This window comes from Channa argus, chromosome 19 (genome assembly GCF_033026475.1).
Source record: "Channa argus isolate prfri chromosome 19, Channa argus male v1.0, whole genome shotgun sequence".
Lineage (NCBI taxonomy): Eukaryota > Metazoa > Chordata > Actinopteri > Anabantiformes > Channidae > Channa > Channa argus.
This window is the reverse complement of record NC_090215.1, coordinates 6,173,337-6,190,203: the sequence shown is the minus strand read 5'-3', so window position 1 is coordinate 6,190,203 and position 16,867 is coordinate 6,173,337. Positions and strand designations below refer to the sequence as shown.

General features: G+C 37.5%; 1 protein-coding gene across 3 annotated transcripts in view; it reads left to right on the top strand.

Annotated features, from left to right (window-relative positions):
• Positions 1-16,867, top strand: part of palmdb (palmdelphin b) — a 39,818-nt gene that overhangs the window by 14,213 nt on the left and 8,738 nt on the right. The window contains exon 1 of one of the 3 annotated variants that reach the window (XM_067486421.1): positions 7,491-7,647. The exons of the other annotated variants lie outside the window; for them this stretch is intronic. The gene's annotated coding sequence lies outside the window, so the exon portion shown is untranslated. Of the gene's footprint in view, positions 1-7,490; positions 7,648-16,867 lie in introns of those variants that run through there. 3 annotated transcript variants of the gene reach the window in all.

Genomic DNA, 16,867 nt, shown 5'->3' with positions numbered 1-16,867 from the left:
GGCTTCCTGCTGCTCTCTCATCATTTTGATCCCCAACCACTTTGTCTTCACATGTAGGAGATAAACGCGGAGTTTCAGGCAGGTAAACATGTTTGGAGCTTTTTGGTGTGATTATTTAAATGTATTGCTATACAGTATACAAACTCCTCAGTTTTACCATGAAAACTAACATAATACATGTATGTAGAACCAGGCTGTATTAACATTTTGATAGATCTAAGATTATCAACCTATTACCTACTACTTAGTTTTGATGGACACTAACAGACTAACGTGCATGCTACAGAAGAAAACAGTTATGCAGCATTACTTAATCAGTTGATGGTTTGCTAACCTTTTAACTGGTAACTTTTGGTGCTAACTGTGTCTAGTGTTCAAATCCAAACAGCAATGAATGGTAGCTCATTTTTAAGCCCATTAGTTTCACATCGCGATTTATTGCTCATGTTCATAAAGTTTTTTCTGCAACACATTATTACTGCTCAAATGCTGGCTTTTATTTTCTTAAATTCCAAATTCCAAGTAGTGTTTTTTTTCTCCTTTTAGACTGATACCTAGATAATGATTTGAATATTAGTTGAATCTTGAGACAATTGGTTGGAAAAAAAAAACAACAACAACAATTTGGTTTCTTTAATAATGAGATTTTCAGATAGACATAAAGTCTTTCTAGTTGACGTTCATTTTATAATGGACTGGGTGCTAAGGGATACAACTGGCTCACTCAAATGTTTAAAATGTAACCTCCAACAGTAACACCTCTAATGCTCACTGATTACTGGAGAAAGAAGGGGAATGACCATATTTAGTTTTTTAAATTTTGCAGGATCTTGGAATAATGGGCTTAAAAATATTAAACTTATCATAGTTATTTTATAACAAATGTGTAACTGGGTCATAATTCCAATGATCTTTAAAATTTTGTGCCTTTTATAATGTCGTCTTGTATTTTAATGCTCCTATTTTCTCCGCAGATGTGACACATCATGTCCGCTCTCCACTACCAGACATCCCAGAATTTTTTCCACTGACACCAGTGAAAACTTCTCCTATATGTAAAGCTCCTTTTGAAGAACCAAAGAAAGGTACAGACAGGGGGGAGTCGAGAAACATTTCAATGGGTTAGTCAGATTAGGGTGGCGCATTGAGAATAAAGTCAACAATTTAAAGGGAGATTACAGTCAAAAAATGTTTATTTTGTATATAATAAAATGTACATTGTTAATATGCATTTATGTATCAAATCTATCCATGCTATTACCTTTAATAGTTTATCCTGTTCATTGGGCTGGGGGCCTATCCCAGCTGTCATTGGGGGAGAGAAGGGCTCCTTCCGAGACAAGTCTCCAGGCTTTCTCAGTATGAACAGGGAGAGACATACACAGCCAAACATTCACATTCACAGTCACACCTACGGATAATTTACAGTCACCAGTTAACCTAACATTCATGTCTTTGGAGAACTTGCAAAGTCCACATAGAAAGCCAGGGATTCTAACAGATTAGGGATCTGTGAGACAGCAGTGCTAACAACTCGTCCAGCATTGTGTGTGTGTGTGTGTGTGTGTGTGTGTGTGTGTGTGTATAAACAAACAAAAACAAAAATAGAACTTTTAATTATTTCCGTATTTATAATGACAATGGTCTATCTTATCTCACTCTGCCAGGGGTGGCACAAGCAAACACCTACTTGCTAGTCTGAAAAACTGTTTTTGAATTGCTGACTGATTGAACAACTGCCACTGTAATATGTTAAAATATGATAAGACAATTAGTGCACAGTGAGATCAAAAAGTATAATTTAGGCTATGGACAAATTTTTGATGTTTGCTGGCAGTTTCACAGCTTAGTCTCCCAGCTCCACAGTATGTGCTCCTGTCTGCTTGAGATTGGCTGCTCTGACTGGAAATGCCTCCTGGTTCCTTTCTGCTATTTTAAAAGCTATAATTTAACATTTCACCAGGATGCAAATTAGAGAGCAATTAGATTTCATTGTGAGAGGAACAGAACATTTCCATGCCTACCACTGTGGCACTTTGCTGAAGTTATACATGACAGGAAGCAAAGTTTTCATCAGAGGCAAAAGGACTGAAGCACACAAACTGATTTGCAGCCTTCAATAGTGCAACCAGAATCAGGTTTCACACACAGAGGTGCCCTACAGTTAAACAAGTGTCATTATAGTACATTATCCTAATGTTTAAGTCCAGTAAATAAATTATCACCAACACATTCTCATTCCACAACATCAGATATTGACACGTCCAAAAGTGTGAAATTGTCAGTGTGAAAAGGTCAGTATTGAACACTCCAAGACCGTCACCATTTGACGCAACGTGAACGACTATATACACAAAGAAACTGTTTTAGGTTTAGGAAAATAAATAAGGATAAGCTTAAGTTACGTAAGATAAATAACAAAAAAACAAAATGCTACACACAGTAACCAGGGCATACACATACTTCCTTACTGTAACCACGTGCGCTACGTTGTCCCTGTTGAACCCTGGTCTCCTGTGGAAAAGTCATGTGTCTTGTTGTAGCACCCACCACACCACTTCTACATCTCTACGAGACTTTTCACTTAATATATTACGTCATTGCTTTAGGCGTCAAATATTGAAGCATCAAGGTTTCTATTGTACTACACTGAAAGCTCAGTGCATCAATCACAGATGCAAATAGGTACACTACCCATTTATTGATTTTTTCAAGTGTAGAAATGTTAAGTAACGCTGTCTTTTTCTCTGTTACAGCTACATTTGCAATGGAGATCAATGTGGAACATGATAAAAGAACAGGCAAAAGTCAGGTGGTCTCTACAGCATGCATCACCTCAGAAACCATCCAAAAGAGGGGGTTAAAGGTGTATGATGATGGGCGCAAGTCTGTTCATGCACTGCACCCAGATGGAGGTAAAACGTACAGTGGAGCAGTTGGAGAATTGACACCCATAGAGGTAGAAGAGCTGCTGCGCCAGGCCACAGATGAAAATGTGCCCACTGGGGTGCAGTACCATCAGCCTGTCTACTCTGCACCCTACACAGGGAGCAGCAGACCATCAACACCCAGGACACCAAATAAAACTCAGAAGCAAACCCCAACACCCAGTCACAGCCCTTTCCAGAGCACAGTACCATCCAGAAATGGGGTTCAAAACCCTAAAGAGGAAAGTCTGTACACCCAGGGCTTAGAGGGACAGAAGACCCAGAATAAAGTAGAAGCCTTCAGCCTCACCCAACAAGACTTTATGTCAGGGCTCCAAAAATATGGAGAAGAAACAAAACTGCCCTACAATCCAGGACATTCCAAGATTGACAAACATGTCATTCCACAGCCTCATGTTGGTGCCAAAACTCCACAAGGAGTCTACAATAGCAAAACTGATACGAGCAGTATGACCTCAGTGGCTCTGGCTTCAGTTAAATCCAAGTCTGAAGGCATACCAACACCTATTCAGCCTGTGTATAGGGCTGTAGATAGCCATAGTCCTTCACTAGCTAGCCACAAGTCTGAAGTTGATCCTGATGCTTTGATAGACAGCTCAGATGATTTTGATAGACAATCACCATTCTGTGGACAGAGTATCACCTCTCTGAACCTCGTCAACAGCCTTCCTAAAGAGCTAGAATTAGGACCAGTCACTATGATCTTCATGGGCTATGAGAACGCTGAGGACGAGGAGGAAGACGATGTCCAGGCTGAATTGGTGATCATAGCCAATGGTGATGATAATGACGATCATGAGACCCATTATGTTAAAAGTGAAAGTGACAGAGGGGAGTGTCTCTCATATCATCCAGAGGGATACAAGAGTAAAGTCTTCCAACCTAAAGTCGGTATAGCCAAGGTTACATGCTGCAGAGACATTACTGAAGACACATACACAACCTGGGATGATTTAGGATTCCACAAACCAACATTTATCCACAAGCCTGGAAAGCACAGTCCATAACTGCAGAGACAAAGAGCGGATGAGACTGCAAACACAGGCAGTGTCAATAGAGATAACATGAAGCTCTGACCAACAGAAGGATGAGACAGAACAGCAATTACTGATTAGCAGTAATTAGGAACAGAATGTATTCTGATTTAGAAGTGATTCTGTCTTTCTCACGGGCTAGAATGTCTCCTGTGATTGAATGCAAAACCTGCAGCCAATCCACTTCTTAGCCTTACACCAGATGCCTTTCTAAAGCAAAAGCAAGCCAACAACTATTCCTCATACACCATGTGTTGCAAAAATCCTTATCTTTACATGTCTGTACTTTGTACTACAGCTGATAGCCACAGACATTGTGTCATCTGGTCCTTGTGTCTGATTGAGAAAGCTTTAGCGCCACCTCCTGGCACACAATTTGCATTACACAGACCATATCAAAGCAGACCAGGGTTCAGAGAGTCTGAGCAGTTTTAAGTCATGTTAGTTTTTGCTACCACTGCCTAAAATGATACACATTTGAAATTATATTCTATGAAGAATAGATTTATGAATGGTAGACAAGCATATATTAATCCTTCAATGACCTGTCTTAAGCCATTTAAACACCATTCAAGAGTCTCATTGCTGCATCCTCCACTAAAAATTGCTTTGGTTATTTGACTTACTAATGTAAAAAACTACTGATCAGATGTTTTCTTATAAAATGGGGGGGTTTTGTTCACACATATACGAAATTCATCATTATTTAAATCCAAGCTATCAAATAACAGTCTGGAACACCAAATATGATTCTTATGTATGTATAACCATACGTAATAAAATGCAATAAGACTCAAAGTCTTTTAGTCCGAGGGTTTATTTTCTGATCAAGCCCTTCAGTTCTGTTGCAACATTACAAGAGTCTTTCGGGATCAAAGTCAGCTTCGTAGTAAAACGGCTTCCTTAGTTTCTATGTGAATGAACTTGCCTCCGCAGAGTCCTGAACTCAAATCCATCCACCACCTTTGCGATGAACTCAAACACCTTCTGTGAGCTTGGCCTTATCCCCCACCATCAGTGCTGGGACCTCAATTACACAGCTGAGGTTGAACGGGAACAAATCACTGCACCCAGTATTCATTGGACAGCCTGAAACCAGAGATTGGAGGCTTTTGTGGCTGTGCACTAAAACCCATTGTGTCAGAATTACATGTTGGGGTATCATATATGAGTGGAATATTCAGATGCCCACATTGTCATATAGTGTTCTGTAAAAGCATTACCATTAACAAATGCATTAGACAATTTAAAAACATTGAAGAACAAATTGTTTTGTCAAAATTAGGCTGTAAATCATGCAACAGTGAACAAGATATGGTTTTGTTTGCAATTCTGTAAACTAAGTAACCTGTGTGCTCTAACTTTGTGATTAAAAAGATTTTCTCATAAATAAATGGTGAGTGTGGTTTTTTTTTGCACTAGTGTTTGACTGTTAAGTTCTTTTATCGACACACGTGCATTAAAATTTCAACTAACTGATGTCATTTAAACTGTGGTCTGTTTAATATTAGTCACCGCTATTCACTGCCAAAGCGAGTTCATTTATAAGAGTGAAAAATGATTCAGTCCGTCTGTGAATGAGATTAATTTATTCTGTTAAATTTAACACATTTATTCATTATATTTAATAATGAAATATTTTTGGATGGAAACTTAAAATGGTGACCAGGTGAGAACAAAAATGTGTATAACTGAGCTATTTTGTATGAAGCTAGGACTGCAGGTCTGCATGGACACAGTGACTGACAGCTGAGTGGACTGAATGTTATTCTGTTCCTTATGTAAAACATTTGTCCTTGGTTGCTTTCTCTTCCTCTCTGTGTCTGTCTGAGGCAATATGAAAAACATGGAGGAGGGTGGACAAAAAAGTCAAGGTGGCACCTTAGACATCATGCTTAGCAGTTATATAACAGCAATTCCTTATATAAGACCAAAACCTGAAAAGTGAGAAACCCAGGGCTTTCCATTGTCATTCCTGTCACTGAAATTCAATCTTCACACTTATTCTGCCTGTCTGTTTGGTGTAAGAGTGTACTTAACCACTGTGTGAATATACACCACTCTTCTCTAACAGGAACACACATGCCATGCTATCTGAGATATTTTTTTTTTATCTGATGACTCATTTCATTCACTAGGCACTGAGTGGAATCCGTAATAACCGGCAGGTGTAGTTTGCACTAAAAAAGGAGAAAGACAAAGCGCAGTACATGCAGTTTCAAAGACAACACTTCTTTTAATTGCTTATTCTGTTCAGAGTTGCAGTTGGGCTGAGTCTATCCCAGCTTTCATCGGGCGAGAGGTGGGGTCCACCCTGGAAAGGTCGACATTCTGTCTCAGGGCCAACACAGAGAGACATACACAGGCAGACAACCATTCACACTCACATTTACACCTGCACATAATTTCGAGTCACCAATTATCTACCTTGTATGTCTTTGGACTGTGGGAGGAAACAGAGCCTGCAAACCCCACACAGCAACGCTGTAGCCGGCTGGGGATTCAAACCAGAGACCTTTTAGCTGTGAGGTGGTAGTGTTCTTCTTTTATGGGGGGCATTGTAACATGTAACACGGCTTTACAGAACTTAATACTTTATGAGATTCATATAGTTTAGTATGCTGCCCAAAAGTTTACTGTTTTTGTTCACACTTACCACATATATAGCCAGCTGCAGCAAGCAAATAATTTTTTCAAGGCTACCCACTGTTAACCATATGATAGACTAGCTGGTGAACATAATGTAGCATTTAGCAGCCACAGAATATTTCCCTCAGAAAACGGTAAAGACCCAAAACAAAACTATTTGGGAGTAACTCACAGTTTTGGAAAGTAATGACATTCACTTCACACTTTTCCTGTGTTGTAAATTAAATAGGAAATTGAACAAAAATCAACTTTTCGGACCAGTCTACACACAATAAACCAAACTGATTAAAAAATAGCATATTTTAGAAATGTATGCACATTTGTTACCAAATAACTTCAAAAGCTAAATTTACAGAAGTATTTAGACCATTAGTTCATATTTAGACCCATAGTTAATTGCTGTGTAGAAGGAAAAACAAATCTAAATGTTCTTGGAAAGCCTCAGATTGACACAAACACCACTCCAAACATATATGTTACTAACTGCTGGTCAAAACCTGCAGCCCAGTGGTCAAAAAATATAGATTTAAAGTGACCATCTGTAATCCAACCAAAAGCATGACTCTAAACCACCACTAAAATGCAAAAAGCATGACTGGAACATACCATTACTGCTTGTGAGATCTTTAAAACTGTTAAATGTTGTCATTGGGACCAAAATGATCAGCTCTGTGTTCAGAAACAAGCCAAACTCCACTCCTGTTGTAAATGCTGGTGGAACTTCAAAGAAATGCCCAATGCAGCTTTTAAAGATCTTCCCACAGGGTGAGAGAAATAAGCAGGCAGTTCAAATCCATCCCACTGTGGGATAAAATGTGTGTATGAGCACAAGATGAGCTCCTTTCTGCCTGAGTGTGTGTTCATCATAGAATGCTCAAGTATTGGTTCTCTTCAGTACACCCCCCCTCCACCAGCCATCCAATCAGAGGCAGCAACATCCAGGCAGAGCTGCCAGTGTGAGGCTGCACTCAGAAACAGAGCAGAGCCCTCTGCGTTAGCCCGCCACACTGCTTCAGGTAGGTGCAATAACACACACATACAGACACACAAACACACATCCAAAAGTTTGCAAAGATTTTCCTCTCAGTCAGAGTACAGATCGACTGCAGCGGCTGCTAGAATGGAAATGGTGTTGTGTGTTTTGTATTCATGTGGACCAAGGGATGCTGCAAACTCCCCAGCAGAGCAGACTTATTGGGTTGACAATATGCTGTGTATTAACTAGCTGCAGTAATCCGTGTGTGTGTGTGTGTGTGTGTGTGTGGGGGGGGGGGGGGTATGAATAATCATTGAGGTTAACCTGTCCTTGTAAGGACTTGATAAATGCTTACACCTAAATTATTCACTAATAGTATTTAATGTTACATGTAGCTTTTACAGGATGTGTTCAGGTTGAGCTTTACCATTCTGCTTCCAGAGGCACAGGATGCACTGGGGAATTGGGGAATTGCAACGTTGAAATAATTTGATTGCAAAAGCTTGCACATTAACGATCTAACAATTTAGTAAAGATGTAAAGCTTTAAGTAAATATATGTTTAATCCCGAGTACTGTATCTGCAAAGACCTAAGGACACTTGGGAAAAAAGTAGAGGAAGAAGAAACATCTGGATTAGCTGCAGCTGGCTGAAAGAAATGAGCAGGTTGTTAATGGATGTTGTTTCAGACTCATTAGAAAGGAAAGCGCACAGATTTCCATGTTTTTGATGTTTCTGTTACGTAATTTCATATACATCATCATCACCATCTGTTACACGATCATTTAGGTTATGGCTGTTTAGTAACCCTTGTAAGTATTTTCCTAAATTAGATGGTCACTGTAGTTTGTAATCAATGTGGATTAAACATATGGAGACAGGTCGCGTGTTAGTCGCTACTTTCAGCGTCAGATTCGTACAGCACATGTATGTGTGTTTGCGTTTGTCATTGTTTGGATGACAATAAAGCTGTGTGGCAGAGAGGAAAATATACATATACATTTCCACAGCCTTCATTTTCTATAAAAATACTGAATGCATAATGTACGTCTTTGTATTATATTTGGACTCAGCCTTCAGCTGTTTAGCAGCTGCCTGCTGTGATGATTACATGTGAATTGTTAGCACAAAGTTAGATAAAAAAGGGCTTTTTTTAAGGCTTTCACAAGCAGAAAAAAAGAAAACTAAGGTGTCAGTGTCTTTTTGTGAACTTTCACTGATTCTGTTGTAATCTAATTTGTTGGAATTTGTTTCACATACAATACACACACGCAGATACACTAGCATTCACACTAGCATTCACACCTTAACTACTCTGGGAAGCAGATATTGACCTGACTCTGCTCCCTCACTGCACTTCATCCTCGATGTCAAGAGCTGTAATGTAGAACAATCATGTCAAACTGATGGAGAATGATTCTGCTCTAGACTTTTAAGTAATGCGTGTATGTGTGTGCATTAGCATGAAAGTGAGGGTGTTATAATGGACAGAAGTATGTTGCTTTCTCACTTTCTGCTGTTTTCAAGACAAAGCCCCGACAGCCCACAGGTTCTTCATTTAGCTTTGACAGGAAAAAACGACCGAGTGCCTTTGTTTGATGCAGCGTAAACACATTCAATGAGTTCAGTATTTAGAATACAACTTCTCATTTTTCTTATTCAAAACTTGATGGAATCAATTCGGAGCCTGTTAACAGACTGGACAGTCTTATTTTTTCCCCACAGTATCACAGTATCACATCATTGGATCTAAAAAAGAATAAAAAAGAAGCTTTTTCATGACCAATGCAACATCTACATTTCAGGCTCCGTACCACTGATGAAATTTTTCTACAAGATTAAAATGAATCACTCTCTATATGATGAAGATGTCGGGCCTTGTGTTTGGAGGATAAAAAGCTCCTGGTAGTGCAGGCACATGTGCTACCCCGCAACTTCAACGTGACATTTAACAAGCTGAATGTCTCAACCGCTCCTCACTATGCTTGGGAGATTAATTGTTTCGAGATAAGTGGGCATTTGTGATAATTGTCAAGGTTCTTGCCTTACTTCATTTTTGTTGCACCCTCACTGAGCTAATTAGTTTGATATTTTTCTTCCGGTGTACCAACTGTGTACTGCCAGTCAATCAAGTCACCTTTTTCTTTCTCTTACGGTCAACAACGTGTTTGTTAAACCATGCCCAAGATTTTTGCTCTACTTGTTATGCCTCTAACCATGGTGGCTGCCAAGGCATGGGTGACATGCACTCTGTACTGTGCCTGAACACATCTGGTGTAGACGCACACAGAGCGCTAATGCTGCTGCTGCTTCTTCTCTGCCACATGTTGCTCATACTACGATTCTGTGTAGACATCAAACCAAGTGACAACAATTATATATTTTATTACCTTGTTCTATTGTTGCTGTGCTATCACACAAAAAATGTTGTGTTCCCACAAGGACAATAAAGTATCTTTTATCTCTTTTTGCCAGGTGTACTGACACTGTCCCGTAGGTCGTTTGTACCAGCTGCCAAAAATGACCAAGAGATGTGTTTGGTTTCATCTAGCAGCTGTAGTAAACATAAGACCGTTCTGTAGTATTAAAACCCAAATGCTTTTTACCTTACGTGTTTACTTGTAAAGTAAATATTTATAATTTTTTCAGTTTACTATCGCAGCAACGAACCAAAGCAGCCAATATACTTTTCTATGGGGCAAAGGACCTGAGTGGGCATAGGTCAGAGGTCAGAGGGCTTGTTGTGTGCCTTATTTAAACAGTACATCCCCAGAGGGTACAACTTTAAAATGCCAGCTTAGTGTTTTAGTGTAGATGGTGCTTTTACAGAATGATTATCTGAGGTGCGGAGTGAGTGGATTTGCAGTGAGAAAGTTTAAATGTACAGCAGAAACCCTAATGCTGTAATATTAACTACAGATGCAGCTGTTTGCATCTGTAGCATCGTCATATCTAATCATTCACTCATTGCTTTCTCTTGGTTGGCAGAAATTCAACACAGTCACCATTTTCCAAACTGTACCATCCATTAAGTTTTTCAATGCTTACACTGTAAACGATTTTTACTCATTTGCACAGCATATTATAGCAATATGCAAAGTAAAATACTGTAGAAGGTTTAAACTGTATGTTAGTGTAAACCATAAAGGACTGTTGGAAAATATTATATGATAGAGTCCAGTACCGTATTAACTAGAGTACTATCTAATAAAATAAAATGTAATAAAAACTAAAAAATCAGAGGCGTCAAAAAATGGTACAAAGATGGAGCAAACACAGTTTTGGCTCGGACTGACATGTGACGTGTGTGTGTCTAACATTAGGAAACAGCCTCAGGATGCCTCATCTCCACATTCATCCTCATCTTAATGACAGTTCTGCCAATAGTGTGTGTGGGCGTCACTTTAACACAACTCTCCACACACGACAATTAAAGTTTGGCTCTGTCCCGTTAACAAATCACCAGTGTGTCACTATATGAACAGTGTGTTTGTGGATTTGTTTACGTTAATTTTGTCATTTGGAAGCTTTCATCTGAATATGATTTCTGTATGGATTATCCTACATCTCTACCAGTCAATGGTATGTATGTCTGATGTCTATGGTTTCTTGATTGATGGATTAATTTAGCTTTAGTTTTTGTGTTGAATTGTTAAATGTTCCTCCTTATCATTGTAAATTGATTTAAAGCCCAGGAAGCTAATAGAAATGTGCAACTGGGAAAAAGCTGGTGGATGCAGCTTTTAATTCTAACAGGAGAAAATAATGCTTTTAAGAGCTCTTTGAGAGGTGGGTTTATATATGTTTGATGCTCTTGTGAGGACTTTGCACATCCTGTATGTGAGATTGAATTAAAGTAATCTACAGTGTGCATGTTCATGGTAACGAAGAAACATCAGTCCTGGAACCACAGATTATTTGTTTTCTGGATTAAGGACATTTAAAAATGCATACAACTGATTAACTTTAAAAATGTTATTTGATATGTTCGAGGATGCATGTTTTCAGTGCTGTTCAGTTTAACATCTGTGCCCTCAGAAAAACGACATCTAGTATATAATTGTGTGAATGCAGAAATATAAAAAAAGAAGAAGAAGAACAATCTGTTGCCTGTATTTGGCTCACATCACCCAAAATTGTAGATAAATCAAGATGAGACAGTAATGATACATTGACTTGTAGCACTAAAGCTAAAAATCATGGATATTAACTTAGACTTGTGTAATATCTATGCTAATGAGTAGATATTAAAATCAAACGAGGCCATGACTCAACAATTATTATTATTATTATTATTATTATTATTATTATTATTATTATTATTATTATTATTATTATTATTATTATTATATAGATTTCCATATTAAGTGCAAAGTGTTGGCAATCCCAATATCCCTAAGCTAATCATACCATAGCAATTCTTTGGGCCACTGTTTAGCAGACCCATTAAACAATCCAAGTGCTGGTGGAAAAATAAGAGCTTCCAGCAGCTGTGAATTAGACCTCTGCGATGTTCAGGAAATAATTGGATAATCCATTTTGTTGTGAATGGCCCTCGAGGTCATTGTACAGCATTTCTCTTTTGGGTTAGGCACTGAGGTCCTTGTTGGAGTAGGGTCTACTGCAGGCTGTGATTGAGGCATAGTACTCGAACCCACATGTCTGGTTTTGGTTTGTTTACTTCACTTACTGTAACTTCTGTTTATGTTATTAAAAGATGAATTCTCATCCATGTTCCAAATCACAGTCATATAGCTTACAAAAATCTATGGACAACGGTATAGTGATTTGGGTTAATCATTACAATACATTGTTTTTGTTTGTTATTGCAGCTTAGATGTGGAAATAAATACATACATACATTCATTTTTATTGTCACTGTTGTCTATTTTAAATCTAGACACATAAGACACATTATATCAGACACATAAAGCATCATCTTGCTCTGTAGCTGTCTTTTGACCAGTTGGAGACTCAGGCTGTCTGAGAGACGGGAACAAATTTACCAAAGGCACCTATGTGTAATACACGGCACTGTATCATCTTTTTGATTATTTGCTGCTGTTGTGGGACTTGTTACATTTTTTTATAAAGGGCCATTTCAGCATTTTGGAAGATGGGTTTTTACATCTTAATAGGATTAAATTAATTACCACCATCTGTGTTTCCAGTACTGACATTCTATAGGCCAGAGATATATTTAACCTTCCTGGGCATGAGGCTGGATACAGGTGGGAACTGATACCCTCACTGTAATCAACAGTATTCATCTCATCTTTCTAACTATACCACAAGGGTTTGACCATGATCTCTTCCTTCTAAACACATTTATGCTGCTTGACACTCCACGTGTCATTGTTATGGCTTCATGGTTTCAGTTTGTCAATTTGTCAACCTGCTGATGTTTAACCAGTGATGATGATGATGAGGATGTACATTCTTCTACTTAAGAGTCACTGAAAAGAGAAATAGTTTATATTTAAAGCTACACTATATTGCCAAAAGTATTCGCTCACCTGCCTTTAGACCCTCATAAACTTCAGTGACATCCCATTCTTAATCCATAGGGTTTGATATGACGTCGGCCCACCCTTTGCAGCTATAACAGCTAAAACTTTTCTGGGAAGGCTTTCCACGAGGTTTAGGAGTGTGTTTATGAAACACATAATACACTGTTCTTTGAGTTAATCACACAATATATGAGGGAGTAAGGTAATGTGGTAGAGCTCAATCAGCTTTTAATATCATATAAGGTAGACTGCTTTAGCACTTAGCGAAGATATGCTAGGTTTACCGATTTAATGTCAATTTAAAGCACAATTGTTCAATTTTAAAATAATTCCTATTTTTCCAGTTTGCAGAGTACATGTATGAATAAAACTATGAACCATGAATACATTTTTCTTCCTCATATAAAAACATATCTGCTTCTAGATGCCAACTGAAACATCAGCTTCTCTCTTCTCTTTCACTGTAGGCCTGTCATGGAGCATGTCCAAAGTCAGGGACATAAACAATCATTGCCGTCTCTGTCAAGTAAAGTGGAAATGATTTGTGGGAAATGCAAACTGATGGCACTAAAACCTCCATATCAAACATCATTTTGATTCATAATAAAATATATACAAATATTAATATTACAATATTATTTAATTATTTAAATACTTATGTAATTATTTAATTTAATGATTATTATTTTATCAATTTAATTCATTTTCAATACTCTGACATAGGAACTATCCTAGTGAAAATACACCTAAGTAGGTTGTTTTTACAAGCAGGGAAAAACAACTGATATAAGCAAATTACTGTGGAGTGAATCTTTAGCGGCTGTAGTGAATATGACATCGCCATTTACGATGTTATGTGATGTATCAGTGACCTGAAGTAAAAGCACAAGGTTTTATGAAAAATAACGAATGTTTATTTAGTGCCTAACACTAAATTAATCTAACACTAATGCCTGTAGCCATAACCCCTATTTTTGTATAGTTGTAAAGGGTTTAGGATAAAAAAAAGTGGAACTGTTTTTACCTACATGGGCATAAATGTTTGAGGACTTGTTGCTCACATGCTCTAGCTCTCTGCTCTTTCTTCCCCTGTGCAGGCATCAGGCAGTTGTGCAATAGATACTCACAAATTTGATTTAAGTAAGTACATAGCAGTACAACAATGTGAAAAACTGTTTTGCAAGTAAAACCCCCGCAAAAAGTCAAAGTACACATATACTCTATTATTAATAAAATATACTTAAAGCAAACGTTTCCCATTATGCAGAAAAACTGTCAACACTCATGCATCAATTAGGTCCACAGGATTTTACTTTTGTACCTGCTTGAGCTGCAGATTTAACTAATTCATGATCCCTGGGGTGAAGGTTCAGCCTCCTTTCAATGAGGTAATAAGATTATGGATAACTTAGACCTCAAACTGTAATTTACATGAAATGATCTGAATAAGGAAATGAATCCACAAAGGCATCTGAATGGATCATATGTTAGATGGCTAATCACTTCTTTTGATACAAGTAAAGTTTTAATCTTAAAGTAAATGAAGACACTATGCCTGCCAGATATATGAAATAAAGTAACAAGTGTACTTATGTTTAAAAATTCAAAAGGAAGTATAAAAGTTCACTGGCTATAAGGCAACAAACTGCTCAGTACACAAAGGTCACCTAGTTTTTTATGAACTGGCTTTTTTTAATGCAGTGAACATCCTCATCAAGCTGAAAGATTAATGCCATATTCTCATTAGATTAAATGTGCTATAAATGCAAGCCTTCAGGGAAAAATGTTTGTCAGCTCCCTTGTGGTAATAATGACATAAAGGACTGATTAAATGCATCCAGAATGTGATGATTTTTTTATTTTCACAAACACAATCATGACTGCCCTGCAAAAAGCAAATGTTGTTTTCAAATATAAAAAGTTTTTTTATTTTAATTTAGGAAATATGTATTTTTCCCTTTTCCCATGTATTTTGAAGGCAGCATTGCTTGCCATCACATTTAGCAGTCTGCTGATGAGGTGGTGAGGAGGAGGTGGAGGAGGCGACAGCTGAAGAGTGCACTAAGTGTCAGGCCTGTTAATGGTTACCATGGCACTCAGTCTGTCACATGCACGTGTCCTTGTAGGCATCTCTGAATGTGTGTTATGAAAAAAAAAACTTCCACTGGCAAACAAGAGAGTGAGACTGGTCAATTGTGGATGAACAGAGATGGAGAAATTATTGTGACTGACTTTTTAATGTGAGCACACTGTAAATCTTAACATGATGTTGTAAAACTAAAATTAAAGTAAAAACACATTTGTCATGAAAAAGGCAGTTTAAACTTTCAATCATTTGGTTTCACATTAGAAATCCATAAAATCTAGATTTTTATTTCATTGGAAATATTTATTTATTTTTATTTTTGTGCGTGTATAAAAAACAAGAACGCCACAGGTAGTTTGTACAGCCTATTAATATAGATCAAATATATATAAATATATATATATATATATATATATATATATATATATATATATATATATATATATATATCAAAATGGTTTATATTACTGATCACATCTATCTATCTATTATCTTGACCTTTAACTTTTAATATTGGTCTCACAAATTGCCAATTAATAAACAAAAACTATAATTCATAAGGCCATTATGAGGTGAGCAAATGCAAAATGTTGAGCGGAATTGTTGAGAGTGTTTCAGCATTTGACATGTTGTCTTTGTACGGGATCAATTAAATACAGGTTTTAAATGATTTGCAAGTTTTTGAATTCTGTATATACTTTACTTATATTATGCACAGCATCCTAAGAAAAATGGGTCTGAATATAGAAAACCTCCAAAATAATGTTGGTTCCACTTCCGTGTAAATAAGTTTTATTGAGACAAACATCCCCGGGTCAGGTGTACACCTGTGCAAAAGGCTGTATGAAGAGATTTGTTCTGAAAATGCACGTAAACGTGAGATTAAAAAAAAAGAAAACAAATGTTCATAAACAAAATTTACCAAACAAAAATCAGAATACTTGAATCTTAATCAATTTGGAGTTTCTGCCTAGGAGACTTTCTAGACTGTTGCACCATATACTGAAGGACTGTAAAATCCTTACTTGCTGTTATTAACAATAACATCTGACAACTTAAAATCTTACCTGTTTGTATGCTGATCTCTGAAGAAGGTTTTGAAGTTTAGTTGACAGCAGTGAGGTTCTCAGAATAACAAAAACCAGCAAAGTGGATAATTATGTACTACTCAGTGTTTACTGTCAGCCATCTTTGCATGTTACACTCTTGTCATGTGTTGGGTCTGCAAAGGACCTTTTTGTGTTTTAATTAGTCAATTACTACAGTTACTACTAGTATTTACCCTAGAATGATATGTGAGACATAAAGTAAGTCTACAATGTTTTAATTAGTAGAGAATGAGACGTTGCACGTACATTCAAATGATGGCAGTTTATTCATTGCCTAGTGCTGCTGTAAAGCTGCCAAGTCAAACTGTGCAGAGATCCATGAATCCTGTAGTGTTTATCTTGTTGGAGTAATTCATGCGCTAAGATGATTATATTAATTTGTAAAGAATTTAAGCATTGTCACAAAACCCGCTGCAGCTTAGACAAGGAACCAACAAGCCTCTGGTTAGACTCTGCCCAGTCACACTGTGCTGGAGTTGGCTTGGTGAGGGGAATGTTCTTAATGTAGTGTATCCATTCCAAAAATAGATGCAGAGAAAGAGGAAGGGGGAAGGA